The following is a 20,171-nucleotide window of genomic DNA, read 5'->3' as shown; positions in this document are numbered from 1 at the left end:
CAGCTGACGGACTTTTAAAGCTCAACTTTACATGTCAAAGACAGTTTCGTAACATATCGATGAGTGTTACCTTTTTCAATCAAGTTTAAGGAAAATGAATCTGATTTTAAATGTGTTAATTTGAATGTCGTAAGAAACTAACGAGTCAACGGTATGATGTCATGATCAGAATCGCGATACTAGATGTCGTAACGATTGATGTGTAAGGAGAAAAACGTGAATAATGTCACAACCAGTCAGATTGTTTCTTACATCACGTTTCAGCTCATGATACATGATGAAAGCTGTGTTTTCATTGGTTCTCCGTGATTTCATTTATTAATTTCCTCGTTTTTGATTGGCTGATAGTGATGTCACTTTATACTTGAGCACGTTTCAGACCTAAATAAAATTCTTAATTTCATTTTTCAAGTCCTACTTCCACGAAGATCTTGAAATTGAGCAGGTGTACCTCTTGTGTCAACGTGACTTTACTCCGGTCCTTGAATTTGAGGTAAGTTATTAAGAGTTTATTAACCGCGTTTCTTAATATCAATGGAGTGCTTTTGAAATGCATTACGCATGAGGATAACATTGGTATTACTGTTTTATTTTTAGCATGACATATTTAGTCTATGGGAGAGCAAATGGAAGAATTAGTGGCAGTATCCTCACTTACTTGACCGGGGATCGAATTAGGAATCCCACACATTAGAAGTAAGCACGAGAAAATGATATCATTTGTTGATTTTGGTTTAGCATCCCTTCAGTACTGGGGCTAGGAATACAGCTTAATGTTGAATCTGAGCGCATACTGGGTGTTGAATCCGGGCCAGAGGTGCGTAACGCTAACTACTTAGCTATGAGGAAGCTCAGTTTCTGAAAGTTACCATTAACGTAAACAAAATTTTAGTTTTTCAAAAAACTACACACGAATTTGTTTCCCTACAGCGTGCCCTTTAACAGTGAGACGTGGACCTTCAGTTTAATGTGGGATCTGATTTCTCGCCGAGAATCGAACTCAAGTCTTCCTTGTTTAACCGCTTATTTCGAAAAAGCAAGCGCGTGAGATTTTGTTTTCGTTTCATGTTCGTTATACGTTTCAAAGTTCAGTGTGAGAGGAAAATGCTTACTACAGTGATTCTCTCAGCACAGTTAGAAAAACAATTTCATTCATTCTTTTTATCACTACAAAACTTAGGTAAGTTACATGTTGATGTTGGTCCCGGGTTTGATTTAAAGTATTACGACAACAAAAATTTTTAACAGTAGAACTATTTGAGATATGATAATTCTTTTAGGATTGATCGTGTAGTTATTTTGATACCGTTAAACGTTTTAGCAATCTCTGAATTCAATTTTAATTCGTGCTTTTTTCTTTTCTTGTTTTAGATATTTGTTTTCTTTGCCTATTCCTTTTTGCGTAACCTTACCTTTTCCTATTTTAATATGGCTACTTCTGGGTTTACTGTCTTGCGAGAAATCAATAGACATTATCGGCGTTTTAATTTCGAAGGACGAATGCTGGAAATTCAAATTAATGCTCCGACCAGTGACACCGATATTGTTGAGTGGGTTCAGACCTCCTTTCAACAGATGTTGGATTATTTATTGGAAAATGTCGACGAATCATCGATGGTTGGATTATCGATTTTATCTCACGATGAAAGGAACAAACCATTTTATTTATCTTTTCGGCGTGCAAGTAATCTGACACTGGAAACTTTATGGGCTTCCTTTAATCGCATTCCTTCAAAGTGACGATAGTTTTCTCATGAACGAACCATTCATTGTTCATTTTCATCATGTGGATGTGCCCCGTGGATTTGGATTGGTGCGTCGAGGTCTTTTATCAAACAAGGAGTTACTAAAACGCAAGAATGGCATTTTACGTGTAAAAAACTCCGACAAGAAATGTTTAGCTTATGCTATTGTGATTGCTATTGGCCTAAAGAAATATAAGGATACAAATAAGAAACTGTACAGACAATATTAAAACCAGAGCAAGTGTGTTGTTCTCCCTGACGTACATGAACCTTTGTCCAGATCCTCAGTGAATTTAGACCATGGGGGATCCGTGGAAGACTTGCGATAATTGCAACCTACTTGACCGATTATAAACTTACCGTATACACTAGCTTTTCCGGAGAAGTTATTCTGTATGAAGGGCCTGGTGGCGAAGACAAGATTCCAATCAATTTAATGTGCATCAATTCACATTATGACACCATCACGTCATTAACGTCCGTTTTTTCTACTGTGTATTATTGTGTAGCATGCCACAAAAAATATAACAGGGATAGACACGTCAAGAACTGTTCGGCCATGTGTGAGAAATGTTTGCAGAAACCGCTATGTAGTAAGACCAATACGGAGAAACAGTGTCCAGAATGCAATCGTGAATTTTATGGTGAAACTTGCTATAGAAATCATCTGACTGTACCATATCATAAGGGCCAGCCAGTATGCAAGATGGTGAAATAGTGTTCCAAATGTCTACGCATTTATTGTTTGTCCGTACAGTGGAAAGATAACATCATTGTACAGATTATTTTTGTAATGTGTGTCATAAACACGTTATGTCTACCCACCAATGCTACATGAAGCCTGATACGACTCAATTAAAGCCTGGAGTTCCATCAGTGTTACATGCCAAGAAGGCTATGATTGTCTTCTATGATATCGAAGCCACACAGGATATTTTCTTTGATGAAGACACGTTCATTCATAAGCCCAATTTTCTGGTGGCCCAACAAGTATGTTACAGCTGTGTTCAAGATGAAGATATACATCACCCGTGTGAAGTTTGTGGACAGCGGGAATATATTTTTCAAGATGATCCGATCAATGCCTTTCTTGCGTATTTACGTCAACCACTACCCAACATCAAGTTTATTGTATCTTTGGCACATAACTCTAAGGGATATGACGGTCATTTTATTCTTAAATCCTTAGTGGAAAACATGAATTGAAAACTACTTTGATCTTGAACGGAGCAAAAAGTTTTAAGCATGACAGTGAATCACTTATCGTTTATTGACTCCTTAAATTTCATGCCAATGGCTTTAAGTAAGTTATCCAAGGCATTTCATTTACCAGCGACCAAAGGATATTTTTCACACTTTTTTAATACTGCTGCAAATCAAACGTATGTAGGAAAATTACGGGACATCTATTATTATGGTGCAGATGAAATGAAAGTGGATTAACGAGAGAAATTCATGACATGGTACAACGAACACCAGAACGATACGTTTATTTTCCAGAGGAATTGGTGAACTATTGTGTCCAGGATGTCAACGTACTTCGAATGGCTTGTATATCTTTCATGACCACTTTTGAACAAGAAACCCACGTCAATCTTTCCTGGAGGCTATCACTTTGGCGAGTGCGTGCAATTTAGTATTTCGACGAAATTTCTTAAAACCCAATACTATTAGCATTCTTCCTGCACGAGGATACCGTCACAGAAACAATCAGTCGCGGATTGCTTTGCAGTGGCTTGCCTACATGGAGGAAAAAGAGGGACATCCAATTCTATATGCAGCAAGAGGAAAAGAAGTTTGTTTCTGGTTTTCATCTGGACGGTTACTACAAACATCCCGACACTAAACAGGAACACGTGTATGAGTTTCAAGGTTGTAGGGTTCATGCATGTCCTCTGTGCGTTCCTACAGGCCGTGATCAGCCCATTTATGAGAACTCCGAAGAAACGATGAACTATCGCTACGAAAGCACAGCGTAAAATGAAATGATTATGATCCATGGGATATAAAGTACATGAAATGTGGGAATGTGAATTTCGTCAAGTGTTAAAATCCATCCAGCATTAGCCTCTTCTTTAAGCACACATCCTTATACTAATAAGACACCATTAAATCCAAGAGAGAGCTTTATGGTGGCCGTGTTAGTGCCATTAAATTGTATCACGTCGCAAATGAAAATGAAGGCGAAGAAATTAAATTTTTGGATATTGTTTCCCTATATCCATATTTAAATAAATAGGGACGGTATCCAATAGGGCACCCACGAATATATCTACAGAGAGATCCAGAAATGCCCGCCATTCAAGAGTCAACGAATTAGTCAAGTTAAAGATTTTGCCTAGCAGAAATGTGTTTCATCCAGTACTTCCATTTCGCTCAAATAAGAAGTTGTTGTTTCCACTTTGCGCTGCCTGTGCCACAGCATTAAATCAAGATTCTGAATGTACATATTCCGACAGTGAACGAAGTCTAACAGGAAGGTGGCTGTCCTATGAAATTCAAAAAGCCATTGAACTTGGGTATCAAATCATTGAAATTTACGAAATTTGGGATTACGACATCACCGTATATGATTTTGAAACCAAGACTGGCGGATTATTGAGCGAATACGCATTTTTGAAATCTAAGCTTAAAGCTTCTGGATGGCCTGCCAATGCGTCACCGAAGAAGAAATGCAGGAGTATATTCAAGTGGTACAACAAGGTGAAGGCATAACTTTGGATGCAGCAAATATAATGACAAATTCAGCACGTCGTAGTCTTGCAAAGCTCTGTTTGAATGCCTTCTGGGGACGACTCGCTATAAGAGACAATTTTAGCCAAACGACCATCATTAACGACCCCAAAGAACTGTATCAAAATTAACTGCTCCAGATATAAAAGTCAACCAAATTTTACCTGTTAATGATTCGTTGTTATACCTTTATTGGCAGTATGAAGATGATGTTCCAGTACAAAATCACACTGCTAATGTTGTCCTTGGAGCATTTACAACGTGTCAAGCTCGTCTGGAACTCTACAAATATTTAGAATTGCTGCAAGAAAGAGTATTATATTTCGATACAGATTCCGTGATATTCACACAGCGACCATCAGAGCCCACAATAAAACCAGAAGTATTTCTTGGTTCAATGTCAAATGAACTGAATCAATTGGACCAAAAGCATACATTAAAAAATTCGTGTCTGGTGACCCAAAACGGTACGCTTTAGAAATCTATGACCCCGTCAACGAAATCAACCAGTTATGTATGCAAAATTCGCGGATTTACACTCAATTATACAGCAAGTCAAAAGTTAAATTTCAATAGTCTGGAGCAAATGATCGTAAATCAATCCAGTGAAAAAATCTCCATTAGCACGCCACACAAAATTTACAGAACCCACGATCATCATCTTGTCACAAAACCTGAAGAAGTACAGTTTCAACTATAAAAAACGCCGATTAATACCAGACACATACGAGACATTGCCCTATAGGTATAAAAAAGCTAAAACAATAACAGCCATATTTTTCCCTGATCCCACCAACATCACCTCCCAAAGATGGCAAAGCGACAACCGCAACACGAGACATGCTTCAACGATGCACGATTTTCTTTTGATGCCACAGCGGAGACAAACTCAGGTGACATCACCTTGCAGAAACCAGTGGAGAAAAAAAACATTCAGGTACGTCACATTTGATTTTCGTTTTCTCACCTCACTCTCTCTTGATCAGTTAGTTTATGTTATTGTTCGATGTTAATAATCTGTTTTTCTTCTTTCACAGGAAACAAAATAAATATCACCACGTATATTCATATGTTTTATTTTCTCTTTACAGAATTTGTACCCGTCACGGACACGTCTTTCTTTGAAGAAAAATAAATGCGCACAAAGATGGAGAAACTCTGTATTCTATTTCACATGCTAAAATAAATGTACAGAAACATGAAAAAAGTAATTCTGTGTTTTATTTCACATCCTAAAATCAAATTCTTTTTCTGCACTGCGATTTCAATTTCTTTTTCTGAATCAGTTTACCGGTAAAATAAATTTTCTGAAATCAATGTTTTGCGAAAAGAGAAATCAAACTAAATTTTTGTTTCAGAACTTTTTCGTGTACGAAATAAAAAGTTTAGTGCACAAAGTAAAATTCTGTGTGAGAATTTTTTGTGTACGAAACAACACTGACAGAATTTTTTTTGTGTTTAAAAAATTCTGTTTCAGAAAAATTTGTGTACGAAACAAAAATCAGTTTCCGTCACTAATCTGCTCCGACTAAATGAATCGATTCATTCAGATAGTGTTGGCAACACTGAATAATCCCGCGACCATTGTTACCGTTTCATTGTTGTTACAGCGAACACAACTTGACTCGAACCAACAATCCTAAAGGTCTGATACATCTCTAAATACAGCCAACTAAACAATAAGGTTATGTTTATATGATTTAATGCCAACGCTTAGCACTGAGTCAGCAACACGAATTGAAAAGGATGACAACACAGACCTTCTATCTCTCTATACGAAACATAAACCTAGTGTAAAACTGCTATCACTAAATGGTCACGGTGGCTCAGCGCTTATTTCTGATGTGTGAGGTTTCTGCTTCAATCCCCAGTCAAGTAAGTTCATGATTTCTCATTTCATAATTTCTCATCATCATCGTTTCGCTTTGCCTCAAGAGGACGTTAAACTCAACATTTCCTGAAACTAGCACCAAGAATCAAACTCGGACCATTCCAATGTTTATAACATAGTAATCAACAAACTAAAACTTCTTAATGGGGCACGGTGGCTCAGCTTTTGTCTCTAATGTGTGAGGTCCCTGCTTCAATCCTCAGTCAAGTAAGTTCATGTTTTCTGTTTCGTCCTATCATTTCTCATCATCGTTTTCGCGGGGACGTTAAATTCAACATTTCCTAAACTAGCACCAAGAATCGAACTCGGGACGATTGCAACATATGTAAGGTATCCATGTTCACCCCTGAAGCGGAACAAAATGGATCACAAAGTACTTATCAAATTTAAGGGAATAATTTTAAATACGCCTCCATATAACGTACCCAGACAACACGTACGTGTACGACACATGTGCACTATCCATGCATAAGCCGTACATGTGCACATGTGCAGTTGTGTGGATGATGAACACATACATAACGCGTGCATAAGCCGTACACGTGAATTTGCGTGGATGAAGCACACATACATAACCGGTGTATGTGCACATGTGCATTTGCGTGGGTTATGCACACGTACGTAACCCTGCTTAAGCCGTTATGTGCACATGTGCATTTGCATGGATGTAGCACACATTTATATAACCCGTGCTTAAGCCCTTAGGTACACATGTGCATTTGCATGGATGCAACGCACGTACGTAACCCGTGCTTAAGCTGTTATGTGCACATGTGCATTTGCATGGATGTAGCACACATTTATATAACCCGTACTGTATCCGTTATGTACACATATGCATTTGCATGGATGCAGCGCAGGTACGTAACCCATGCTTAAGCCGTTATGTGCACATGTGCATTTGCATGGATGAAGCACACATTTATATAACCCGTGCTGTAACCGTTATGTACACATGTGCACTTGCGTGAATGCAGTGCACGTACATAACCCATGCTTGAGCCGTGCATGTGCACATGTGCATTTGCGTAGATGAAACACATTTAAATTACCGGTGCTTAAGCCGTTGTGTGCACATGTGCAGTTGCACGGCTACTGCACGTGTGTATGAGACGTCTATAATAACGTGCAAGCTTATACTTTTACTTTCATTCTTTTACTCTCATTCTCTTCAACAATATAAAGTAATCTCCAGTTTTGGTAGGTGTCGTTTTTCCTCCAGGCGATGTTATAGAGACTTTTCGACGAATGACAGCTGAATTAAATTAAAAACTCTATAACGTCCGCTGAGCTAGGATACAAGATCAACAGGTGGCAGCACTGTACTGACGTAACTACTGTCAGACAGTTAATAGATTTAAAAAATTATTTTCGTGACCGGTTACAGCAGAATATGTTACGTTATCTGTTACTTGGCAAACATGTCAAATATACTGCCTAAAGCTTTGCTCGTTGTAAATAATAAAATCCAAAAGTAAAATGCTCACTGAGTTATATGTGATATACTTTAAAGGTGATGTCTTTTCTGTTATTGGGAACAATATCGCTCCGATCTGGACTCTGCTGTTAATAAATTGCTCATGCCTACTACACAATATGATCTTGATCACACAATTGCTAATCTTACTGAATCTATTCAAGGAGCACACAACGTTCCATTTCAACAACAGAAATACAATCGCATAAACCAAAATTGCCTCCCCATTTTTTACCTTGCATATCCGCTTCTCGTAGAGCACATCGCGAGTATCTCGCTACAGGTAATCTTGAAGTGCTTCGGCTTCATTGTCAATACCTTAGGATTACGCATAACTATATTGTTGCATATAAGAAACGCCATTGGATTCAAACTTGTAACACACTTGCAAGTGAATCTCACCCTAGTAAATATTGACGCAAAGTTCATCAACTAACAGGGACAGTTTCTCGCACACCATACTCCATTGTTCAAAATAATCAGGCAGTCATCACTGATACGGATAAAGCTAATATGTTTTCTTCATTTTTTTAAGATATTTTTACACCTCTCCCAGGTTGGCATACACCGCAACGCCTACAAAAGTCAATAAACCGACTTACAGATCCCTCTTCTGCTTTTCTGCGCCCATGTATCAACCACTCTTTGGAACCCAATAATCAACTTACTACTCCGATCCAACCAGACGACATTCACCAAACATTGTTCTGTAAACGCAACACTGCCCCAGGATTTGATTCTGTTACGTATGTACTCAGCAGGCAAGCTCCACCTTTTCTTCTTTTTCTCAGCACCATATATACTTTCTTCCTCCGAACTGGATTTTTTCCGATCGACTGGAAATACTCAAAAGTTCTTCTCTTCCCGAAACCTAAGAAACGTCTGACGTCCAGTCTTATCGCCCTATTCACCTCACCAGTTGCCTCTGTAAAATTTTGTAACGAATGCACGTCCGCCGCATGCACGTTCACCTTGCAACTCATAACCTACTTCTTATTCACCAAGCCGGTTTTCGACCTGATTTTAGTACGCTGGATCAACTATTACGACTACCCACGGCTATTTATAATCAATACAACACAGGTTTTCCTTGTCTGGTAGCCTTTGATCTAGAGAAAGCTTTCGATAAAGTCTGGCACCCAGGTTTACTTTACAAACTCCATAACTATATACTACCTTCTTCATATATCAGGTTCATACATTCCTTCTTATTAGGGAGACTAGCATATATCTCTATTCTCTCATCCGATATTCCTACAATCTGGCGTTCCTCAAGGTTCGTCACTGTCTCCTCTATTATACTTATTGTATACAAGTATTGCCGACCTTGTTGTTCCACACAACATAAGCATATTTCAGTTTGCTGACGACACCGCCTTCTTCACGGCGGCCCGCACAGTAAAACCATGCAATCAATCAGTAAAACCATGCAAACGGCCATTGACGTATTCGTTCACTGGTGTAATATATGGCGGTTAAGTATTAATTCTACGAAAACTCAGGCTATTGTTTTCCTGCCACGTAGACGCCGTTCACGAATGTACAGGAATCCAAGTCGATTAAACCTTCAAGTAGATCATACACCTGTACTGGCGTCGTCAAATACTCTGACTTATCTTGGTGTCATATTTGACTCCAAACTTACCTGGAATCCACACCTCACCAAGATCGTACGCCAAGCACAAAATCGGCTCAACCTACTCAAGCGCTTAGTCGGTACAACCTGGGGGCTAAAAGCTTTAACAGTACTTAATACTTACAAGGCCTTTATGCGCAGCACATTAACATATGGACACACTGCCTGGACATCAGCACCGCAAAAATTTTATCAGAAGTTGGCTATCCTAGAGCGTCATGCTCTACGCCTAGCACAACGCATAAGCTTACCGCATCCGACACGGTTACTTTACGAGCTGATTGATTTTCTACCTTTATTGCATCATCTCGAACAGCTTCGTACTCGGTACGTTTGCAAGCGAATTGACCAGCATCCCATGTTACTTGATATCCTACCTTACGATCGGGATCACGACGCACCTCCAACTTACGTCGATACTCCTCTTACTTGAGCTTTCGTCATTCACTTACCCATCATATGCACCGTAACTACCTATTAACATGGGCTTCCTCTGTCTTCACCAGTTCCTGAATCGCCCCAGGAACAAAAGATAACTTGCATTCGTCAATACTAACAAAACCCTGTGATGTGGCGTCCAGAGCACTGCATTCAATCTTAATCTACTTCTCTGCCCACTGCATCCTGCACTACTATCATTCAGTTTTGTTTCGCCATAATTCAGCACGACATGCTAATAAATGTATTATTTTCTACAATATTATTGTGGCATACTTGGCCTCCCATCATATTGTTTGATCCTCATTATATGATATTTTTAACCCTTCAATCACATCTCTGTATGTATGTGTACTCCATAAATAAATAAATATTAAATATGTACAACTCTTAGACCAACCACATCAAAGTGCAATCAACTTTTCTATCTATGAAGCACTTACCCGAAGAAACGGCAAAACCCTTTAAACGGGACGACGGACAAAAAAATCTTTGGTGTTATAGATGGTGTTACTGCGTAAGGCACCAAATATATAAACTCTTTCCTTTCGTTGCATCTCGAATATGTTTTTATCAAATCACCTGTGTGCTACGTGTAAATCACCTCTGTCGTACATGTAAATCACCTATGTGCTACTTGTAAATCACCTGTTTCGTACATGTAAATCATCTGGGTACTGCGTGTAAATCATCTATGTGTTACGTGTAAATCATCTCTGTCCTACATGTAAATCATCTGTGTGCTACGTGTAAATCACCTCTGTCGTACATGTAAATCATCTGGGAACTGCATGCAAATCACCTATGTGCTACGTATAAATCACCGCTGTCCTACATGTAAATCACCTGTGCACTACATGTAAATCGAATACGTGCTACTTGTAAATCACCTGCGCGGTAGGTGTATATCACTTGTGCAGGACGTGTACGTGTGCATTGCACATGTCCTGTGCACGTGAAGATGTTGAATAGGACTTGTGATGTATATGTGCATCACATGTACAGGCGTGCATTTATACAGATGATGCACATGTTGCATCCGTGCAATTGTACATGTACTATACGGATACTGTACAATTGCACGGATGCAACATGTGCATCATCTGTATAAATGCACGCCTGTACATGTGATGCACATATACATGCCAGGTCCTATTCAACATCTTCACGTGCACAGAACATGTGCAATGCACACGTACACGTCCTGCACAAGTGATTTACACCTACCGCGCAGGTGATTTACACGCAGTACCCAGGTGATTTACATGTAGGACAGAGATGATTTACACGTAACACACAGGTGATTTACACGCAGTACACAGGTGATTTACATGTAGGACAGAGGTGATTTACACGTAGCACATAGGTGATTTACACGCAGTACCCAGATGATTTACATGTAGGACAGAGGTGATTTACACGCCGTACCCAGATGATTTACATGTACGATAGAGGTGATTTGAAGCAGTACCCAGATGACTTACATGTAGTGCACAGGTGATTTCCTCGTAGTACAGAGGTGATGTAAAAGCAAATGTGAGATGCAACGAAAAAAAAAGTTTATATATTTGGTGTCTTACGCAGTAACACCATCTATAACTGCAAAGACATCACCTTCAAAGTATATAACAAGTAACTAATAATTGTCAGTGATAATTTTAGTTTTGGAGTTTATTATTTGCAACAAGCAAAGCTTTAGGTAGTATCTTTGACATGTTTGCCAGGTAACAAATAACGCAACATATTCTGCTGTAATCGGTCACGAAAATAATTTTGTAAACCTATGAACTGTCTGACTGTAGTTACATCAGTACAATGCTGCCACCTGTTGATTTTGTATCCTAGCTCAGTGGACGTTATGGAGTTTTTACAATCATTCAGCTGTTATTCGTCGAAAAATCTCTATAACACCGCCTGGGGGAAAAACGACACCTACCAAAAATGGAGGTTACTTTCTGTTGATGAGAATGAGAGTAAAAGAATGAAAGTAAAATTATACACTTGCATGGTAATATGGACGTCTCTTACATACGTGCAATAACCGTGGAAATATCCATGTGCACACAAGGGCTTAAGCACTGGTAATTTAAATGTGCTTCATCCACGCAAATGCACATGTACACATGCACGGCTCAAGCATGGGTTATGTACATGCGCTGCATCCACGCAAAAGCACATGTGTACATAACGGCTACAGCACGGGTTATATAAATGTGTGCTTCATCCATGCAAATGCACATCTGCACATAATGGCTTAAGCACGGGTTACGTACGTGCGCTGTATCCATACAAATGTACATGCGTACATAACGGCTTAAGCACGGGTTATATAAATAGGTGCTTCATCCATGCAAATGCATATGTGCACATAATGGCTTAAGCACGGGTTACGTACGTGCGCTCATCCATGCAAATGCACATGTGTACATAACGGCTTAAGCACGGGTTATATAAATGTGTGCTTCATCCATGCAAATGCACATGTGCACATAACGGCTTAAGTTAGGGTTCTGTACGTGCACTGTATCTACGCAAATGCACATGCGTACATAACGGCTTAAGCACGGGTTACGTGCGTGCTCTCCATCCACACAAATGCACATGTGTATATAACGGCTACAGCACGGGTTGCATAAATGTGTACTTCATCCATGCAAATGCACATGTGCACTTAGCGGCTTTAAGCACGGGTTCTGTACTTGTGCTTCATCCACGCAAATGCACATGTGTATGTAACGGCTTAGGCACGGGTTATGTAAATGTGTACTTTATCCATGCAAATGCACATGTGCACATGCAGGACTTAGTCACTGGTTATGTACTCCCATGCGCAAAAAAAAAATTGCGCGTATACTGTAACTCACGATTTTTTCAATTATTTCATTTTCCTTATGTTTATGGGTAAAATTCAGTTATTAGTATGTGGAGATAATAGAAAGCAATCCATCTAAGGAGATATTTCCAAAAAATATAATAAAATAATACAAATATAAGCAAAAAACAAAATTATGTTCGGTTTTATGTATACTGGCAATAATGTTTTCGAGGGAATTTTTGGAGCAGCACAGCAGGATTGTAGAGGGAATTACAGAATTGGTAACAGAACAGGGGGAGAATTGAATCAAGGAACAGGAAAGTGGAGTAAAATATTGCATTTATTGGCTTAAATCTAGGGTGTAAATTGTCTGCCAAATATAAATTAGCTTCTGTAACCAAGATGTTGTACGGAAATATATAAACAAAGAGAAAAACTGTTGTCTTAAGTTTGGAAGTGACATGCTCTATAGCCATGAGCATTTATTTCTTAAGAAAAAGATAAGCAACAAAAGAAAGTCTGTGTGATCAAGTGGGTAGAGTGACGGATTAGTAATTCTTATACTGTTCTGACCCCAGATCGAATCTCATCCGATCGTGTTCAATTTTTTTTTACGAAACATTATAGAAGTGTACGATTTGTATGTTAATAAAAACTGAGACAATACTATAAAGAAATAACTTTTTGTTTCCTTTGATGACGTATTTATTTAGAATTAGTGTACTATTAGTAATAGCCATTGCTTTCAGTTTATGCTGTTATATAGCTTCTTTTATCATCCTCTTTTCTTGAAAAAAAAACAAAAAAACAAATTTGTCTCCAATAAAGTATGAAAAATATATATAGACAGAAACAGACATCTTAGTATCAAACGTGATTTATCGTGATGAAATAAACAAGTTTCCCGTTATTAAAGAAGAAAACTATAGAAAATCATTGAATCTGGTCTTTAGGTTTTTAGCATGCTATATACCGGTATATTCTTTATAAGACTATAATTTATAAGGCAAGATGTGCGATCATACCCACAAATTTAGCTAGTGGGTGAAAGATGTTTTCGGCACAAATATTTTACAGGTCTAGGTGCATGAAACACCAATACGCCATGGTCTTGACCTTCGTTTATTTCACATTATTATCCGACATATCATAGCAGGTAAAAAGCAGCATCAATCAGCAAGAAAAACTGCAAGTTGTGGTCTTAGTCTGTTTTTGATGCTCCGGATTCGATCGCCTAGCATGCCCGTCTATACCGTGACTCATACGTCTATCATTCAGTGCAGGCACATATCCAGCTTTACTTTTCGGAGGGGGCCCGACACGAAAGCTCCTAAGCACATAATTCTAATGTTTCAAAAATATCAATAATAATAATAATAATAATAATAATAATAATAATAATAATAATAATAATAATAATAATAATAATGCAACAGTTATGTATTTCTCTTAAACATTTCTTACTTTTCATTTATGAACCGGTCAAACTGCATTCTAACACAAACGAAATCAAAAAAATATTTTCTTGAGACATGTAAGGAAAACTGTCTGCTACGTATATCACATAACAAAAATAGCAAATGGCAATGAGTGTATCGTTCTAATACAGTAATGTTATAAACAGAACGGAAATGAAATTGTAATCCCGTTCTGTTCTGGGAAGTGTTCTTTAATTCCACCTGGTATCAATGGCATTACGGTATATTCTTACAAGTAACACTTCCCAAGTGTAACACTCCGATTTTGATAAAATTTGAAAGGCAGATACTACACATAAAATAAACGAATACATGTTTTTTTTATTTTCTGCGGAAAAACGGTTTTAGGGGGCAAAAGCCCTCACCCAAAATTTTGAAAGTTAACTCCCGAAAGACAAGAAAAAAAAATGTGGACCAAAGTGAACGAAATTGTGCACAGATATGGCAGACGTAAAATGAAGGAATACGTGTTTTGTATTTTCCTGGAAAAACGGTTAGGTGGGGCACAGACCCCTCCAAACCTTTGATCATGAAATATCAAAAGTGCTAGTAACAATATGTCTGGTGTGTGTAAAGGACGAAGAATTCCAACGACACTTTGTGTATGGACAATATGCAAAATTAAACGAATACCTGTTTTTTTTATTTTCTGCGGAAAAATGTTTTTTGGGGACAAAAGCCCCCATCCAAAATTTTGAAAGTTGACGCCCGAAAGGCAAGAAGAAGTGAACCGAAATGAATGAAATTGTGCAAAGATATTGCAGACGAAAAATGAGGGAATACGGGTTCTATTTTCCTGAAAAAAAAAAGAAAAACGTTTGGGTGGGACACAGACCCCTCCAAAACTTTGATCGTGAAATATTAAAAGTGCTAATAATAGTATGTCACAAGTGCTTAAAGGACATGAAGAATTTGAACGACACATTGTGTAGGGACAATACGCAAAAAAAACAAACTAATACGGGTTTATTTTCTGCGAAAAAATTGTTTTAGGGGGCAGAATTCCCCACCCAAAATTTTGAAATCATGCATAGATATTCTAGACGTAAATTGAGGTAATTGTGTTTCGTATTTTCCTGGGAAAAAAAGCGGTTGAGTGGGGAACGGACCCTCTAAGCTGTTGATTACGAAAGATTAAAAGTGCAAATAAGTATACGTCAGAAGTTCCTAAAGAGTATGGAGAATTGCAACGAAACTTCATATAGGGACAATTTGCAAAACAATAAATAAAATGCGTTTTAATTTGTACGACAAAACAGTGTTGGAGCCTAGAGCCCCTCAAAAAAAAAAAAAAAAAAGTAAATATTACCGTAAAAGTGCAGGAAGGAATGGACCGAAGCAAATGAAATTGTGTATAGATATTGTATAGACTGTATGTAAAATAAGGACTTTCGTGTTTTTAAGATGTCCCTATCAATTTTGGCACATCAACAACAAACATGAAATTAATCGGCACGTGTTTTTGTTTATGCGGAAAAACATTATAAGGGTTAAAGTTGCCTCGTGATATACTACAAAATACGCTAACTGTTTGTGCTTGTTGTTGATCTGCCAAATTTGAAGAAATCTGATGGAGACGCTTGTGAAACACGAGAGGCTTTATTTTTCATATCCAATATCTAGACAATTTCATTCGCTTCGGTTCTCTCCTTCCGACACTCAACGCCTCAGTCCACTCAACAGTTATTTTTTTCTTTTCAGGAAAATACGAAGCACGTATTCCCTCATCTTACCTCTACAACATTTGTGAACAATTTCATTCAGTTCGGTCCATTTCTTCTTGCCTTTCTTGCGTCCAATTTCAAAATTCTGGGTGGGATCTTTTGCCCCCTAAAACCGTTTCTTCACAGGAAATAAAAAAGCCGTATTTGTTTATTTTTTGCTTATTGTACTAACACAAAGTTTTGTTCCAATTGTTTGTGTAAATTTAGGCACTTCTGGCATACTGTTATTAGCACTTTTGATATTTCATGATCAAAGGTTTGGAGGGGTCTGTGCCCCACCTAACCGTTTTTTCCAGGAAAATACAAAACACGTATTTCCTAATTTTATGTCCGCAATATCTGTTCACAATTTCGTTCACTTTGGTCCACTTGTTTTTGCCTTTCTGGCGTCAACTTTCAAAATTTTGGGTGAGGGCTTTTGCCCCCTAAAACCGTTTTTTAACAAAAAATAAAGAAGCACTTATTTGTTTATTTTATGTGTAGTATCTACCTGCTAAATTTTATCAAAATCGGAGTGTTACACTTGGGAAGTGCTACTTGTTAGAATTATAACAACAACGCATTGTGCACAGTTTGGACACTGACTCAAAGTAATCTGACATAAAAGAACCTCAAAAGGGAAAAAGTAGGTTTATTAAAAAGTGCTTGAGGTTTGGTAAGGGACAGCTTCCAGGACCTCACGCTGCATACGTCACTGAGTCAATGCATTGTATTTGTTTCTTGGAAAACATGATAATTAGATGCGTAATATGTAAAATTATATCATAGTTTGACTTTTAATAGGTCTTTCCTTAATACATCCATATTATCCGGCGTTCTGCCTGCCTGTTTCATGTCGGATAAGCGAAACTCTACTGTATTTTCAAAGATAGCATATACACAGGGGCTAGAGGTCTGCACGGGCCGGAATTTTTAGAACGGACCCGGCCCGTCCCCTTTAATTTATAATCTATAGGCATTAGCGGATTAAGGGCGGAGCCAATGGTGCCCAGGCTTCGGGGGCCCTTTAAAATCCCTCTGTTTAATACTAAAATATAGTAATCAACTTATTATATTATAGGCTTCAGACCGATGCTATTGTTTTTCCCGCTCGTTACGCTCGCGGTATCGCTAGATTTAAGTCTTTCTATCAGCAGCATTTAACTGTTAATAATGAATGCAATTATTTAATTGTTAATAATGAATTTAACTAAACTAATTATTCTAAACTTGGAGCACATTCAAATATTACAGCATAGTTCTCGGTAGTTCCATAAGCCTATAAGGCTGTGGAAGTCAGAAAAGAAAATTTATGCACTGGAACTATTCTTAACATAGGACCCCCTTAAAACAGTCGGTTCTAGGTCCCCAAAAGCCTTAATCCGCCCCTGTCTATAAGCAATATTTCACGAAAAGCTGGTATTTTTTAACAAATGTGTTCGTCATCAAGTTTTCATAAAGTAGTCCCTTTCTCCTTTAAGTAACTTCAGAGCCCACGGTGTTTCAGTGGTAGAGCGTTCACCTCTGCTGCATGGAGTCCTTGGTTCGATCTATGCTCGCGCCAAGTGAACCTTGTGCTTGACAAACACTGTGCGTGGGTTTTCTCGAGGTTCTCCCATTTTATCCCACTTTCTTCACTCGATGATTTCATTCATTTCTTATCAACACTGTCTCCTTTAGCCTATCCGGCATAATCGTGGGACGTAAAACTTAAAGATTTCATTTCAAATCATTTCAATCAAAAAACAGTTGCAGGAAGTATGTAATTTCGAATAAAACAAACTACTATATACAATTCTGAGTATATTATTCTTTTATGAAATTCTCGCGAACCTTATTTCTAAATCGAAGGGTAAGAAGACTAAATTCACTCTCTTATTATTATAGATCCATTTCAATTGAAGCAGTTGGAATAGTTGGAAAAAAATAAAAAAAGAAACATACGCTATATTCCAGTGTGCCACAATCGGTATAACGCGGCACACTTGTGTGTCCAGCAAAGTGAACTGTGTGACGCAAACTTTTTCCTATTATTTGCAAGAATATTTGTCGAGCTTCTGTTATTTATTATTATTATTATTATTATTATTATTATTATTATTATTATTATTATTATCAACGATTCTTCCATGGATCAGCTGTCTGTATACGGTTAAGCAACCACAAGTATCACATTGAGGGAATGAGTATAATTATTTACTTTAATAGTAATACAAAATCTATTTGCTTGTATATTCTACCGGGAATAACTGCATCCGTCTAGAAAGCTAGGACTAACAACAAAGGGATCCGAAGTTGTGACCACACACCGCCCCAAATCGTGAGTGCCACAAGTTCCCTTCTACGCCTTAGCACAATAAGGGCTGTTGCGTTCAGGGAGAGAGAGAAACAATTTAATTCCATTGCAGTTATATGCTTATTAAATGTTAACTTATATTTATAAATTTTGTAAGTGATCGTATCGTTTACTGTTTATTATTATTATTATTATTATTATTATTATTATTATTATTAATTCTCATTATTATACTTTTCTTATTACGTTGATTGCCATGTGTATGGAATTCCATACACACGGCTCTCCTGTGCAGTAGAGCGTGATTATTTTCCATACGCAAACAATGTAGATATTCCAAGTTTGTTGTGTTCGTTCTATAGCTGTGTATGTAATTAGATACATATGGCGTAGAAATCAAAATTTAATGTCCATGCCACGTATATGCAAAACCATACACAAAGACATTTATGAACAAAGACATTGAGTTTGAGTTTAACGTCTCGCTCAGCAACGAAGCTATATGAGACGTCGGCCTTCTGATTAACGTGGACTCCGAAGCACGTGAGCTCTCGCCGGGAATCGAAGCCGGGTCTTCCACGCCAAAGGCGCGTACGCTAACCGCTTAGCCACTAAGGAGCTCATGAACAGAGACATTTAAAGCAAAGGCGAAAACAAAGATGTGTGATGTGATTTTGAGTTTAACGTCCCATTCAGCACCGAGGCTATATGAGACGTGGACCTACTGATTAACGTAGAATCCGAACCACATGAGCTCCCGCCGGACGAAAACAAAGGCCTTTGGAATTGACAATCATCGTTTGGACATTTCAGTCGCACCTACCTAATATTAACATTTCTACGATAATTTCGTAACATTGTATTATTTCTTTTGTTGATTAGCTTGGTTAGGCTTACACTTTTTTCTTTGCACCGACGTGTCACATCTCTTGGATGAAAATACACTAGCTCTCACTGGAAATCAAATCCAGAACCAATGCACTTGAACCATTTGACCACAACAAGGCACATTTAAAAAGAAGTTTCGATTTTGTTCGGAAAATTGTGATTAGGTGTAACATTAAAAAATATATTTAAGAAAGGATACGGAGCAAACGCACTATACTTTCTTGCTCGAATTTTTTACACTGACTTATGTTAGGCTGTAACTATTATTGAAACATTTATTTGGGAAATTGCGAATAAAATAATGTTTTGGAAAACTTTGCTAGAAGAAACTTCAGGCCCAAAAGTAAAGTACCCATTGGTCATATTTTCGTTAGAAATAACTTGATCCATATATTAGAATTATTAAGGATATAATTGTATGTGAACTATAAGCAAAAGCGTCTGAGTAATTTCTGAGAAAATCATGAAAAAAGTCACCCCCAAGAATAAATTATCTCTTGTGGATCTTTCCAGGACAAACGAGCTATGCTATATTGTTAGTGTTTTCGTAAAAAAATTTATTTATGAAATACGAACACAATCGTCTGAGTCGTTCTTGAGAAAATCGCAGGGTAAAACTTACTGTCAAAAGTAATATACCATTTCTAGTTTTTCCGGATGAGGGAATTATACCATATAGCTAGGTTATTTATGTCACATGTATTTATAAAATATGAACAACAAACATCTCCTGAGTGTTTTTTTAGGAAGGTCATCGGGAAAAGCTTACCCCCAAAGGTAAACTCTTCTATCTGTAATTTTGACAGTATATCGAGTAATTTTTAAGCAAATCGTCGGGAAAAAATTCACTGTCAAAGTATCTCTTTTGGATTTTTTCTTTTCGGAACAAGCGAGTTATACCATATTGTAAGATTATTACAGAAAATATTTTACTGAAATTAGAACAAATTTGTCTCAGTTATTACTGAGAAAATTGTCCAAAATATTCAACCCTTGAGAAAACCACTTCTTCTGTATGTTATCGGAATAAACGATTTATGTTGTATGTTAGTTTATTAATGAAACATTTCT

The 20,171-nt window shown here is 37.7% G+C and overlaps 1 long non-coding RNA gene across 1 annotated transcript; it reads left to right on the top strand.

Annotated features, from left to right (window-relative positions):
- The first annotated feature begins 214 nt into the window (after window positions 1-214).
- LOC145684749 (uncharacterized) lies at window positions 215-5,677 on the top strand. Its single transcript, XR_014131382.1, has 2 exons — window positions 215-5,415; window positions 5,570-5,677. It is a non-coding gene; the product is annotated as an uncharacterized LOC145684749 (long non-coding RNA).
- Window positions 5,678-20,171: the final 14,494 nt, after the last annotated feature.

Source organism: Thermobia domestica, chromosome 5, assembly GCF_964235325.1.
Source record: "Thermobia domestica chromosome 5, izTheDome1.hap1.1, whole genome shotgun sequence".
Lineage (NCBI taxonomy): Eukaryota > Metazoa > Arthropoda > Insecta > Zygentoma > Lepismatidae > Thermobia > Thermobia domestica.
Note: the sequence above shows the minus strand (reverse complement) of the source record. Positions and strands in the feature narration are given on the sequence as shown.